At 39.5% G+C, this 12,528-nt stretch overlaps 1 protein-coding gene across 3 annotated transcripts in view; it reads right to left on the reverse strand.

The window, feature by feature from the left end:
* The window catches only part of dennd2b (DENN domain containing 2B), a 54,908-nt gene extending 42,405 nt beyond the window's left edge, over positions 1 to 12,503 (reverse strand). Inside the window, exon 1 of one of the 3 annotated variants that reach the window (XM_034557180.1) lies at positions 12,006 to 12,503. The gene's annotated coding sequence lies outside the window, so the exon portion shown is untranslated. Of the gene's footprint in view, positions 1 to 7,976; positions 8,078 to 8,107; positions 8,419 to 12,005 lie in introns of those variants that run through there. The other 2 variants (XM_034557187.1, XM_034557173.1) reach the window with 2 other exon arrangements.
* Positions 12,504 to 12,528: the final 25 nt, after the last annotated feature.

Below are 12,528 nucleotides of genomic sequence, written 5' to 3' on the forward strand. Positions count from 1 at the left end.
CTGTAGTCAAAATGGACCCGTTGGATGTGTGCAGAGACATTAAGATGTAGCCGTTATATTGCAGCTGCCTGCTGTTCGTTGTGCACGATTTAACCAAGGTCACCACCACTGGCACTTCATTCAATTACAGAGGCTACCGATCCGATTCCTTCAGGTGGCTGCAGATAATTAACTGATCTTATACAGTCTAAAAGCAGCTGCGGATAACAGAAACTGGAAATAGTCTCATTAAAGGGTCAATTAAACAAATGCTATTGATATTTAGTACCGCCTGATGATACCGATATTTAAGAGCTCATAACATCAGATACCAATACATTGCCAAATTGTCTTGTTTTTTCATATAGAGACAACATAAACAAAAATGTGTAAACAATATTTACTCACTGGGGCACTTGAGACATAGTTAGAAAATAAACTTGTCAGTACTCTGATGGACAAACTATGTAATGAAGACGCTGTGCTACTGCAATCATATCTTTGGCATTTCTGTACTGTGATTTCTTATCGGTCGACATGCACGCAGGCCGATATATTAGTCCCGGCCATTTATCAGTCTTGCTCTACTATCTAGCCGCACAGATAGTTTTTAGTTTATTTACTCAAAGATTTCTGCCTCTACCTCAATATAATGGAGGTGAGTGAAAATATGTTGATATTGCTAAACAATATTGCTGGGGGCTGCTTAAAGCATGCTCTCACACATGGATGTTGTTTTTACTTCTGGATTGTGGATCAGTTTCAATTAACATTATCTATATGAAAAGTCAACGAAGAGTAGTAAAAACAGTTAAGACATTTTCCTTTTCATAAACATTTCCTGGACTTAATCTCAAATTAGTTCAAATGTGTGTCTATTGCCCCTGAAAATCACTATCTGAAAGACCTCTTGAAAAAGTGTCAAAGTGAATGTTCTGGTGCGTAAGGAGGTCAAATAGAGATCCCTAGAGATTAGAGGTGGAGGATGGGAGGCTGTTTGGCAGCATGGTTTGTTTACAGGAAGTTGTTGTATGAAGAAGCCAGCAAACCAGTAGTGGACCTGAGTCCTATAGAGACAGATGAGGAGAGAGAGGGAGCATTCCTGCTGTCGGCTATTTCCTGTAACTGTGCATTGTGCTAAGAGGACGGGGCATGCATCATTATATTCATCAAAGACTGATGTTGTCCTGTCCTGCGTACTACTCGCCATGAAAAACACGACACTCAAAGTGAATCTTTACAGAAAACAAAATCGGACCTGAACACTAGGACCCTATATATTCTGTGATGCAGAAAGTACTTCTGTAATTAAACCTAAATGTGTACAGACATTAACTTGTGTGTCAAGTTTCTGAGTGATGGAGAGGGACATTTGTTACAAAATAAGAACACTTATTAATCAATTAGTCAATCAATTTCTCGTCAAAATTAGTACATTTATTTCTATTAATCAAAGAGCCTTGGTCACATTGGGGAGAAGGAATACTGATTGTATTGAGGATTGACCTGTGAAACGAGTCTCTGGATTACCAAATGGAAAAAATGGCTTAATAATGAATCCATGATTGTATAATTAAAAAAAACTAATCATTCTGGAAAGGAAATTGAGACGGAAATAACTCGAAATTTGAGAAATACAATATTCATATTACTCTAAATTGAACCAAATGAAAAATATTCTCCTTGCATAAAGTTCAGACACACTGGCAGTTGTGTAAAATATTATTTCTGATTACAACTTGCTGGAAACATGTTGGATGTTTTTGGTAAATAAATTCAATATTCTCTCTTTGATTGAAAACATGAAGCTTCAATTTGTAAAAAAAAAACTTAAAGGAAGCAACCAAAGAGTAGAGGAAAAACTGCAATCAGCTACCAGGAGCTAAATTAATTAAATTATTTTAAATTGTGTCCGCTCCACAGACTTTATTAGTTATATTAAGCGATGTCTATTTGCAAGAATGCATCCTTGTATTTCTTTCGGGGGGGGCTGAGAAAGCCACAATCACAGAAATTGCTCAGAGGCCAAGACGGACTTCGTAGTGTAAACACCAAGGCGTTAGCCAACTGGCTTCCTGAGGTCTGATACCATCTCCCTACACAAAATCACAGGCTGTAAACAACCACTTCTAAGAAAACTCTAGAGTACCTTTAAAGTGCATTCAACCAGATTCAAGACACATTTCCACTTGAGATGTCAGAGCCAACGGTCAATAGTGAGAAGTCAACCGCTTCATGCTGACTCCTTCAATGGCTCCTTAATGTCTTCATGACAACCATGACATTAAATGGTGGTCAAAATGTTTGTGACCACCTGATGATTTTGATTCTAAATATTGATTTGGTCTCCACCAACTCCTGAGGGACACATCTGTTCACCAGCTTGTCACTAACTGTGTCCGTCTGCCATTTGGTGCGAGCAGGTAGTGCACAATGAGTTTTTACTGCTTTCTTCGCTGGAAAAAAGCTGGATGATGAGAACGGTGGGACTGAACCAAAACAATAAAGTTGCGGTTCTGAAACCTAAACAACAATCTGAAAGACACCAAAACTCTCCGTAGATCTGAGGGGAACTGCAATGAGAATGAGAATTTAATGAGCAATGACAACGAGAAACGCCTTTTAAATTACAAAACTATTTATCGGAGCAGATTTACATATTGGTTGGTTGTTTGACCTCATTGTTGATGCTTTGCATTGAAAAAGGACTATAGGTTATTAGACTGTAGCTTGACTACTTCTGTTACTACTTTGTCAAACAAGACATCTAGCCTTGGAGAAGTTACAAGTTCTCTCTTTCCCTTTATCCTATTACTGCTATTACTTCAAACTCAAACCGGAGAGATGAGACATCTATGAGTGTCTGTCTTTGGCTATGACATAATAACAAAAGCCATCAGTGCCATCATCTTAATGACAGGACTTCTCCTGGTTGTGTAATGTTCGTATATACCAGAAGTAATAACTGATTACATGAGAGGCACATCTATGACGCATATCTTTCTCAGCAACAAGAGCATATTCATTAAATGAATGGGTCTCCATTAGACTATCTGGGCTGGAATAAAAGAGCCCTTTGTGTTCAATGTGTCCTTGAGAGGGGAGACGTGGTTAAAAAGTAAGTCTCTTATCAGCTGTGTATGTGTGTGTGTGTGTGTGTGTGTGTGTGTGTGTGTGTGTGTGTGTGTGTGTGTGTGTGTGTGTGTGAGAGACTAGCAGGTAAAATATCTTTAAAAAAAGAGTCTGCACGTCATTGGCCATGTCAAATATGACAGATCCTCTGATACTCTCTTACCTACAAGCAGGAATGTACTAATATTTTCCCAATCCATCAGACCTGCGGCTACATTTGAAATATTAAAAACTCTTTGCAGAGGGTAAAAGAAAGCAGAGGGGCAGAAACACCTGGACCCGAGAGCTTGTTTTTCATTCAACAAAGACTACACTCAGCACTTGATGTTCAGACTAACAGATTTGTTGTAAGACTTTTATGACGTCATAACTTCCATTAACCTGTGACTGGGTTCAGTTTGCGATCTCTGTTTATCCTGAATTATGTGTCCATAATAAGAGTATAATATAGTTTTCTTCGATCTCTTCCCACTCTGCTTTTCTGGCCGACCTGGTCCTCATTTTCTGCTGATCAGCAACCTGACTTCAAGGTTTTTAAAAACCACAGCTGAGCTTACAGCCAGCCAAGAAGCAACGGAGAAAAGAAGAGTGAAAACTCTTTCCAGACGTCACAACTCACTGGCAGGCATGAGCCCACACAATGATACATGGCATTGTTTCAATATCTGCAGAAAGAGCAGTTTTGTCCACTTTAGACAAAAAGAGACTTGAGCTGGTATGTTGAACAAAGCATTGTGAGAGTTGCAGAAATATCCTGGCCGAAGGGAATCAAGCTCTTGATAATTCATTCTGCATGAAAGCATTCACAAGACACTACGATGTGGACATGAGAGATGGACACACAAACAAACAACCTTTTTATTGCAGGACAAGCATAATGGGGCTATACAAAATAAACTGAATTAATGGAAAGGCAGAACGTCCCAGCTGAAACTAAAATGTTGATGTATCTTACTCTGAATGTATATTCTTTACATAACCAGCTGACTCTGGATCGCAGTTTGAGGCTCTGGCAGCCTCAATACGTCTCTGTGTAAAAGAAAACCACCACGGTTGGTGCACATATCTGTACCTATATAATTACCCCCATACTCTACCACATGCTGCCACTATATCACTCAATTGACCAGGTGGAACCACTTCTTGGAATCTTTTTTTTATCTTGTTTTTAAGCCACTTCAGCTTTTTTTCTGAATGACCATGGCATATTTTCTCTTTGTGGAAAAGAGGAAAAACCCTTCTGTGTAACCTAGATATGAGCATGCACAGCTGCAGAGGCAGGCATGTGGAAAACAGGCTTAACTCCATCTGAGCTGCAGAAGGGGTGGTAGAGTTTGTGTCACAGAGCTGACTTCTGACACACAGTCTTTGACTTCTTTTGTAAGTATTTTAAGTAGATAATATGTATTCTTCTTTGCTTCTTTCTTGAAGTCAGAGTTCAGCCAAGCCAACAAAAACAATAATCATGTGTACATCACCTGTGTTGTTGCTCATTTTTGTCAACGTTTATCAGCTTCAAGGAGGTTAAACATTAAGATACGATTTGATTTGTCTCATTAAATGGGATGTTTCAATCTTAATTTGCAATCCACAAGCATTTTTTTTAAGAAATCAGCCAAAAGCCAAACCAGTGTGTTTTTCCATAAACAACAGTTGTAAATATTCTGAAGACTGTAACAAAATAAAGAAGTGGGGAGAAGAAGACCTGCAATGTCATGACTTGAAAATGAATGAAAAGTTTTTGCTAAAACTCTCTTGAAACACTTTCCACCTTAGAAAGTCATAACATATTCTGACCATAAAGGTGATCCGTACCTAATGACCTATTGTGTAATTCAGACTTGCTAAAGCACAAATTCAAACCGCTGAAAAACTCACTTTAGAAGCTCATTACTACTCTTGACAAAAGTATTCAGTGAATGAATACAGATAACTAGAAATGATCTCATCAAGGGAACAGGCATGTACATGATGACAACGTTAGATAATGACATACCTTCAGTTTAATAATCTGGGAATCTGACGCATATGCTCCAAGCAAGTCATTATAGGTTATATGCTATGGGCTGTCTACATTATTAAGAGGAGGCGGGAGTGTTTTTTAGCTAAAAGGTCCACAAACACAGCCGTCGCTGTTTGCATTCAGACATCAAAGCTAGTCGTGAACTGCTTGTATGTGAGCCCGGCAATGTTAGTTAGATTAACTAGCGTCCTGATCAATAAAGGCATCTCACTGCGTCTTAATGTCGACATTTAGATCATGCGTCTCCCTCTGCTTACACTGGGTGTATAGTGTAGAAAGAGAACTGGTTATAATGTGGCAAGTTAGATTGCACTGTGGCTGCAGGTCAGTTATTACAAAACTAAAAACCTAAACAAGAGTAAATAAAGATCCGCCACATGCATTGAGCAAACCCAGCAAACTTAGTATCTATAGCAACAAGTGTCAAAGCAAAGTCAGAGGCTGTAAACCTTGGATTATAAATCAGAGACGGATCAATTTCGTCATGCACAGGCAAACTACGGGACTGTCTCTCATATTCTCATCAGCAAACAGGGACAAACATGTCTTTCAAGAAAAGAATAAAAAGACCAAAACAGCAACACAACAGACATCTCTTTTCTGGAGCCTCTGGATTACAAAGACGGACCAACCGGTTTGATAGACCTTGCGTCTGACTTCCAACTGTGTCGCACTACAAATTGCACACACAGCGAGGCACTAAGGTTACAGGATGAATGTGTCGTGAGGGGCAAGGAAAAGTTGAAGTAGATGTTCTCATCTACATTCTTTCTCAGTGGATGATAACGACGGTTCAAGTTAAGAGAGATGCTCTTGTGACCTGAACTGAGAAATTTGATTAGAAGAAATTATCTTGAAATATTCTGTCCACTCTAACAGCTAACTTTGGCTCCCTTCAGTGAACCCTGAACAAAACTGTTTTTTCCAGAGCTGTTCAATGGCAAACAGTATCAGACTCTCAACACTAAGCAACAATCACTCATGTTGTAGGTGTATTAGTCTAAAGTAAAGTACTGTTAAACAGCAAGAGTATTCAAATAATTACTTTAATTACAACCACTGACCGTCCAGCTGCAAGTCTAAAACGTTACATGATTAAAAGACGACGGATGTGTGAATTTATATCTACCAAAAAATACAACAGTGTTCTTGAAACTGGCAGCTCATATTGTGCAGATCACTTCATGTAGCACGTGAGTACAACTTAACAAAGACAAAACAGAATATTTAAAAAAAAAAAAAATTTTATTTAACAAGCTCTCTCTTCCATCAAAGGCCCACTGAAATCAGAGTATACTGCATGGACCATGTCCTCAAACAGTTTCATTTAAATAAACTATTTAGGTTCAAAAGTTGTATATTATGCTGACATCTCTTGCTATATTCACATTTCGTCATCAGAGACAATCAGACATCCTTAAAGGGACAGTTCACTCAAAAACACAAAACTGACATGTTGAGCGTCATCACACCACGCACCCAATGGCATTGTGCGTCATGTGAAGAACATTTGCAAAACCTGAACAGCAACGCCTCTTTATAAGTACAACAGCAGTTACTCGAAAAAAGATCCACACACACCATCCATGTTGACGCAGACAAAATCCTTAAGAGACACTTTTCCCCGAGTAAACATATGCAGAAATATCATGAATTAAATAGTTCTGTTGGGATTCTATTCTTATTACGTTTTTTACACCAGTCACAACAAAACTATTTGGATAGATAACACCAGGAAAGAGAAAATATCCCTTTCATTATGAGGAGAAGTGAACAGCAGTCTATTTAAGAGCACCTGGTGAAAGACCAGACTCACTACTGTTTAACTGAAAGGAGAACAGAGCAGAATTTCCTCAATAGCTTTGTGTTGACAGTCCCGTCCAGTGAGAGGGGAAGGTCATTGTTTGATCTGCACAATAGAAAGAGTTTAAGGGGAAAAAGACAGCGAAGGAAAGCCAGTCATGTCTCTAGGGTTTGTATTATAGTGTATAAGATAAGATAATTTAAGTTGTAATTAGTTAAGAAAACTCACATTCATGATAAGCAGTATAGCATCTCATATTCAAACAGCAAACCACTCAGTGAGAGCATGCCTTGTGCTCTAAAGATGAGAATGTGTTCATACGATTGGAAGTGTTTAGACTTTTTTAAATCTTCATCAAAGTGCAGGAAGTCATAAGAAAGTGGAGAACATTTATTAAATGCTATATTTGCACCAAGTTGTATTGTAATCGCCTACCAAGTTTAAAATTTAAATTGAAAAAGCCTAGAGGTCAAAATGATAACTAACTTAACAAGTCAGGAGTATGCTGTGGGGGAAAGTAAAACATACATGTTGTATTAAGATGATTATACCAAACCGTTACTGTTTATGACATTCATACAGTACATGTCTCTTCTGTGTAGGCCTAAGTCGCATACTGCATTACAAAGAAAAGTGCAGGCGTACAAACTTAAAGATAAATCTGTATTAAACACACAGCACGCATTTAAAGAACACACATGTTTCTTCGTGTGTTTTATCTCCCTGAAGTGTCCAAACTACAACAGGAAAAGGACACAGAGTCCAGTGATCTGATCTGGACTCCTGTTCTGTTTCTGTTGCTGGTTTACTTTTCTTTCTTTTCTTAAAAAACTTTTTTCGGATGTTAAAGTGATAACTTGGTCTAATTACAATCCACAGAGTTGCTGCATGCATCCGCTGAGACATTTTTATCATTCAAAGGGTCAGCTGGAGAGAAAAAAACCCACTGGTGTTTTCGCACTTCATCGCTTAAACATGTAACTAACGTGAGATGACCAAATAAGGGCACATGGCGATTAGGAGCACATTTAAACGCACCTTGCCACTCGTGTTATTTGTTGCGTTTCTTTCGGACCCTTGTGTGTGGTAGTTGGTACCGAGCTAAAGGCTGAACCCTCCTGGCGTTTGGCTCGTCAGTAACAGCTCGAAAAGCAGACTTTTAACGTTACCTCCGAGTTTCTCCTCACATCCATGGCCGCTGACATTTTGAGATAATTCCCCTTCGCGACGCATAAATCCCGTTCGTCGACGCGTTGAGAAACTTTGGCTGTTGTTTTTTTTTTGTGCCGGAAACCTGCTCGTCTCAATAAACTCCGATTTATGTCTTTCCAACCAAAACCGACAAAAAGGGGGAGACTCCTGCCTCCCCTCTCAGCCTGCTGCAGGGTGGGAGGCAGGACTTGTTGCCTTGGAGACGGGTTGTTTGCCCCCCTGCCCTCGTGCCCTGCTCAGACAGGCATTCAGCCCCTCTCCCTTGTTTATTGTCACGGAGGGGCCGAGGAGTGTGGATGAATATTCACGAGTTGAAGGGCTGCTGGCCGCTGATGGGATGAAACCCACGTCGCCAGCATTGCGACACAATGTCATGCTGACCCCCCCCCCCCACACACACACACACACACGCACACACCACACACACACTCACACACCACACACACACACACACACACTACTTGGACCATAGGAATATATTTCAACCGCTACACAAAGATGTCTTTCATTTGTCAGAGTGTGTAGTCAAGCAGCCCAGAGACCAGTTGAGAAAAAAAGTATTCAGATATTTTATTTACGAAAAGCAAAGTTCATAAGTATTCAAAATGCACTTAGTAGTCTCTGGATAGAAGTGAAAATACTCATTATGCAGAATGGGCCATTCTGCAGAAATGTCGTGAGATAGCATGACATGAACAAATGTTCAAGGAAAGTACAAGTGCCTCATACTTGTACTTAAGTACAGTACTTAAATTAATGTAGAGTACTTACTGTACTTACATTCCACCACAGCTAGAGAGCAGTGACAGTGACCACGTTTTGAATCAAATACATTAGGCAGATATTTAGTGGTACAACAAATATTTGTATCCTTAAGTAAAAAAAACAAGGTAAAAATACTACATTATAAGTAAAAGTCCTGCATTAGGAATATTATATAAGAGACAGGACTCACATGTTATTATCAGCTTTGAGTATTGTATTTTATTCTGTTTTTTTGTTACCTAAGTAAAGAGCAAATACATCAAAATGTCACTTACACTGACAATCTTGTTACTTGCAGCGGTGATGCAGGACCCCATGACATCACTTGTGGGTGTGTTACAGGTGCAACACAGCACCACATCTGTCTGGAGACGCAGCCTGGTGTTAAGTTACTCTTCAAGGACAGCATTAGCAAATGTGCGTATATTATATTTCACTGTTGCATATCTCTCAACATATCCTAAACTAATCTGAAGTGGGTGGGTGGGTGTGCTTTTAGAGCTGAACCACAGATCTAAACTGGAGGTGACCACAAAAATGAAAATATTCCTCCATAATATAATATCCCCCCCAGGTCTGAGTTAACTCCAACCAAAATTAAACCACTTAACTCTCTCTGTGCTGTGGTTCTGGAGCGTTTCACTGAATAACAAAGAGCCTCTTTGTAATGTCAGCTCACTTTAAGCTTCTCAGACTGTATACTGTGCACGTTCATCTGGACGTTTATCTACTGCATATAGCACCTTTATAGATGCGCTTCACAGTAAACATGACATGAACACATCCATGTCTTTAAGGATCAAAGCTGATCAAAATCACCACAGAATAAAACCAACAAAACAAATACGCTCTGTAGGAATTACATGAAATGGATCATCTTTTAACACACATTTACTGTTTCGATACGCAAACTGCTTAGAAATTCTGAATTTTGTAATACCTTTATAATCGGAGTAATCCTTACGTTAGAGTTCTCAGAAACACCTTGTCCTAGGAAGAAAACAACACCAAATAATAGAAAGTTTAAACATCTATGTTCCCGCTGCTGACGAGGACCGTGTGATACAGTTAAAAGCTCCAGAAAGAAGTCAAGTGGACCTTGGTTGGAGATTGTTTTTACGAGGGACATTTGAACTGCAGAGCTTTGCACCAAAAAGTGTTTAATGATAAAGTTAACTGTGAAAGTGCTCATATTCACAATATATTCATTGTGCTATCAAACATGAAATCCAATGCCATCTATGGTTAACTTTTTAATGCTACTGCATGCAACATCTTTACACTAAATGTGGAAACTACCCATCCATAAAACCTCTCCTTCCAGTCTCTTGGGGTGTCTTATCATCCCACAAACTTGGGAACAGAGGAAGTCACAAAACTCGGACATCCGTCATCACAGTTCGTCACATTAAGTCAGCAAGAGGCCTACAAGCGCTGCCACTGTTCAGCTTTTCTCAGCGACCCACTTAAAACCTTTTCAAGGTCTCGTAAAAGAATGTCCTTCCTGAAAAAAAACTGCAACCTCACTGCCTGAGCACAAAAGACAGAGGCAGTGACTCCTTTTTGTGGGATGTTTTACCAGAAGTGTGTACTCTCATGGAATTCATTGTGCCATCTGCATTACTCATTAAAAGCCACATCCTCTTCATGGGAGCATCAAACAAAGTTCAAGACGTAGCATAACACTCATGTGCACACGTACAAACATAATAAACAAAACGTTTTATGAGTGACCAGAGCTCTGATGCTGTAAATCTTAGGTATGTCTTCCCAGCCCCATGACGCTACACCTGCTAAAGCCACAGCCTCGAGGGAATTAGTGTTTATTTTCTCAGATAAAATCCCTAAACCTTATGTGTGTTTGTTAAGGATCCACCGAGAATCCCAAATCCTAAAACATTATTTCACAGCTCTGTGGGGATTTTCCCACCTACACCTCAGCTTCTTTCTTCCAGCTTCTGCATGTCCGCATGGTGCGAAGGCTTGAGAGGAGGCAAGGAAATATTGAACCCATTAAAAAATATATTTGGTGCAATAAACACCATATTGGGTTTCAGAAACAGTCCTGCGGCAGCTCTTAAACCCCAGGATTAAAATGAAGGTTGACGAGTGTAGTCAACACTTCTGACGGCTCCGTCAGAGAAGACCTGTGAAGTAAAGACCCTCTCCTCGTTAAAAACTGAAAGCAAGCTGCAAGAGGATAGACTGTGTGATGTGTTGACAACTTGTGTTGTTATTAAAACTGGGAACACTATCTTTCGTATACAGTATGCACCATAACCCGAATGATACAAAAGCACTCAATTATAAATATGTGATTTGAATCAACAAAAAAACTTTTAAATCTTCGATTCATGAAATAATTTGAAATGGAATACTTTGTCTGAAAACCAACATTTTCATAGTTCGCTCAATGACAAACTAACACCATGACACTGGGACAGGTCTTACAACCCACGGTGCTACTGAGCACCATTGTGGAGCACAAGGGCGGTCCTTCATGGTCACTTTTCACCACACAGCAGCTACAACATCAGTCTGACTACTGACTCAGAAACCTTGAAGGCAAATGTAGCATAATGGTGTAAAGTTTCACACACTGGAGTTTGTGCGTGTGTGTGTGTGTGTGAGTGTGTAAGGTTGGTTAGTCAAAATGTGTCAATCAAACTCAAACTTGTTGGGACATGAAGAAAAAGGTAAACACAGGTGAGTGTGTGAACACTGTCTGAGGAGTGTAACAGGCATTCGTTATCTTGAGGGATCAAATGCAAAGGCTGAGGCGCCCCCTGTAGGTGAAACCGTGCAAATGCAGCACCAAAGCTGCGAAGAACTACTTTTCCCCCCTAAACGTTTAACAGTGGATTAGAAAACGCAACAACATCGATCAAAGTCAGCGTGTAACAACAACTTTGTCAGTCCTGTCAATCAGGTCAACAATACAACACACTAGAAGATACAAAGAAAGTGTCTTTTCTCATCAACACAACTCTCTGAAGATGCTCCAAATACTGTAAATTACTTACTAAAAAAAGGCACAATATGTCGGTTTCTATATATACAACATGTACTGAGGTGAGACCAACAGTTTACCTGTCTGTGTGTGTGCTGTTGCAGTGGTTGCTCAAAGGTCCATTCTTCCACAGAGAGAGACGGAGTGGCTTTCTGTCTGAACTGCCTGAAAACTGATTTTTTTCTTTTTTCTTCTTTTCTGCGGAAAATAGTCTCCTCCGTATAACTGGATGCAATGAGAAGAAAAAAAGGAAAAGTGGACGGCACAGGAAATGATGACGCATCTGTATGGAAATCGAAGAGAATGAGGCTTATCAAACATTTGCAGAAAACTGTAAGTTGTCTTAGTTTAACAGATTTCAATGAAGAGTTTAACTGCCTATTTCTAGACGTTTGAGTTTATAAAAGGTAGGATCATGCCAACATGTAGTTGTTTTGTTTCAAGGGACTTAAACAGACTGTGTTTTCCATTGGCAGTGTCAAATTGATCATAAAAAAATGTTGCCAACATAGTGAGTAGAAACATGTGTCAAAATCCAGTTTTAATGCCATAAATATTTGAGTTGGTGCCCATCCGAATTATGCCTTAAAAATCACAAATGTA

The sequence above is a fragment of the Cyclopterus lumpus genome, chromosome 3, assembly GCF_009769545.1.
Source record: "Cyclopterus lumpus isolate fCycLum1 chromosome 3, fCycLum1.pri, whole genome shotgun sequence".
NCBI classification, from domain to species: domain Eukaryota; kingdom Metazoa; phylum Chordata; class Actinopteri; order Perciformes; family Cyclopteridae; genus Cyclopterus; species Cyclopterus lumpus.